This window comes from Callithrix jacchus, chromosome 20 (assembly GCF_049354715.1).
Source record: "Callithrix jacchus isolate 240 chromosome 20, calJac240_pri, whole genome shotgun sequence".
In the NCBI taxonomy this organism is placed as follows: Eukaryota; Metazoa; Chordata; class Mammalia; order Primates; family Cebidae; genus Callithrix; species Callithrix jacchus.
In genome coordinates, this window is record NC_133521.1 from 3671826 (window position 1) to 3674539 (window position 2714).

At 49.1% G+C, this 2714-nt stretch overlaps 1 pseudogene; it reads left to right on the top strand.

Annotated features, from left to right (window-relative positions):
- The first annotated feature begins 610 nt into the window (after positions 1–610).
- On the top strand, positions 611–2291 carry LOC100391695 (double-stranded RNA-binding protein Staufen homolog 1 pseudogene; annotated as a pseudogene).
- Positions 2292–2714: the final 423 nt, after the last annotated feature.

The following is a 2714-nucleotide window of genomic DNA, read 5'->3' on the forward strand; positions in this document are numbered from 1 at the left end:
CTCTCTCTGTCTCTCTCTCTCTCTCTCTCTCTCTCTCTCTCTCTCTCTCTCTCTCTCTCTCTCTCTCAATAATAATCTACAAGGGTGATAAAGAAAGACTTCATACTGATGAAAATTAAAAGATATTACATAAAGACTCCCCGCCGGGCTGCGGGAGCCAGAGCCGCTCCTCAGCGTTTGCGCCAGAGGCCGCGGCGTCTTACTCGGCTCCCCGTTCCTTTGACCACCCCTTCTGCCCTGGCCTGGCGGCGCCCGCCTCCTTCGTAGCCACTCCGCCTCTTCCCTCCCTTTGTCTCTTCCTCCTCTCCCTTTTTCTTTCCTCCTTCCCCTCCTCGCCGCCGCCGCCCAGGACCGCCAGCCGGGGACAAGCTCTGGGCAGCAGCCAGTGGAAGCTGTGCACTGAGGGAATCCTAAAATTAAGACCTACAAGAAAAATCAGCTATGAAGCAGGTAGTATCTCTTCAAACAAGGGACCCACGCAGGGAGAATACTAACTCAGAAGGCTTGGCTGGTGAAGAGTTGGGGATCAGTGACCTGGAGGCTGTGTCAGGAATGGCTGTTTTAGCAGAGACTCTGTCACATGCATGAAGTCATTCCAGATCTTGAAAGCATAACCCCTACCGTAGAACTAAATGCACTGTGCATGAAACTTGGAAAAAAACCAATATATAAGCCTGTTGACCCTTACTCTCTGATGCAATCCACCTATAACTACAACATGAGAGGAGGTGTTTATCCCCTGAGGTACTTTTACCCATTTCCAGTTCCACCTTTACTTTATCAAGTGGAGCTTTCTGTGGGAGGACAGCAATTTAATGGGAAAGGAAAGACAAGACAGGCTGCAAAACATACTGCTGCTGCCACAGCGTTGAGGATCCTGCAGAATGAGCCCCCACCAGAGAGGATGGAGGTGAATGGAAGAGAATCAGAAGAAAATCTCAATAAATCTGAAATAAGTCAAGTGTTTGAGATTGCACTTAAATGAAACTTGCCTGTGAATTTTGAGGTGGCCTGGGAGAGTGGCGCACCCCACATGAAGGATTCTGTGACCAAGGTTTCGGTTGGGGAGTTTGTGGAGGAAGGTGAAGGGAAAAGCAAGAAGATTTCAAAGAAAAATGCCGCCATAACTGTCCTTGAGGAGCTGAAGAAGTTACCGCCCCTGCCTGCAGTTGAACAAGTAAAGCCTAGAATCAAAAAGAAAACAAAACCTATAGTAAAGCCACAGACAACCCCAGAATATGGCCAGGGGATCTATCGGATTAGCAGACTGGCCCAGATCCAGCAGGCAAAAAAGGAGAGGGAGCTAGAGTACATGCTTCTCACAGAGCTAGGCCTTCCATGCCACAGGGAGTTCGCAATGCAGGTAAAGGTTGGAAACCACACTGCAGAAGGAACAGGCACCAACAAGAAGGTGGCCAGGTGCAATGCAGCTGAGAACATGCTGGAGGTCCTTGGTCTCAAAGTCCCGCAGGCACAGCCCACCAAGCCAGCACTCAAGTCAGAGGAGAAGACACCCATAAAGAAACGAGGGGATGGAAGAAAAGTAACCTTTTTTGAACCTGGCTCTGGGGATGAAAATGGGACTAGTAATAAAGAGGATGAGTTCAAGATGCCTTATCTAAGTCATCAGCAGCTGCCTGCTGGAATTCTTCCCATGGTGCCCGAGGTCACTCAGGCTGTAGGAGTTAGTCAAGGACATCACACCAAAGATTTCACCAGGGCAGCTCCCAATCCTTCCAGGGCCACAGTAACTGCCATGATAGCCCGAGAGTTGTTGTATGGGGGCACCTCGCCCATAGCCAAGACCATTTTAAAGAATAACATCTCTTCAGGCCATGTACCCCATGGACCTCACAAGACCCTCTGAGGAACTGGACTATCTTTTCAGAGTTTAGGGATTTCAGGTTGACTACAAAGACTTCCCCCAAAACAACAAGAATGAATTTGTATCTCTTATCAATTGCTCCTCTCAGCCGTCTCTGATCAGCCATGGTATTGGCAAGGATGTGGAGTCCTGCCATGATATGGCTGCACTGAACATCTTAAAGTTGTTGTCTGAGTTGGACCAACAAAGTACAGAGATGCCTACAATGGACCAATGTCTGTGTGTGGGAGGTGCTGAACCTTTTCTGGCCATGAACCATTATAAAATCCCAACATATATACTGAAAATACTGAAACTGGTTTGAAAATTTGGAATTTCTGATACCTCCAGTGGGCCCAGAGACACGATGGGTAAAGGATGTGGGCAGCAGCAGGGAAGACAACAGAGCCATGAGGAGATGGCTGTGGCTGGGCTGGACTGTGCTGTGCTGGGGTTTGTTGTGACGGCCACTCGGTGACCTGGCAGTCCCTATGCAATAGCAGCTGCCTGTGGGGAAGAAGGGCTCGTAGCTGCTGACTCTCCCAGGACACCACCAGATCCATGCCCTGGGCACCTCCATGGTTGATCTTTGTTTTCCCCTGTGTGATAGAACAGAGAGCACGACCCCTTCTCAAGCTGGCTTACTCAGATACATTGAGACACACCCTGGACAGCCACACCAGAGAGAGGCTTTTGACCAGCCCCAGAGCGAAAAGCACCATAGAAAATCAGATGCTTCCTACTCAGCATGACCTAACTTTTCTAGCGTGCTATGGCCCCACTACCCACACCATCACCATTGCTTTCTCTTCCAACAGTGATCTGTATTCTTAGTTTCATTATTTTTTTT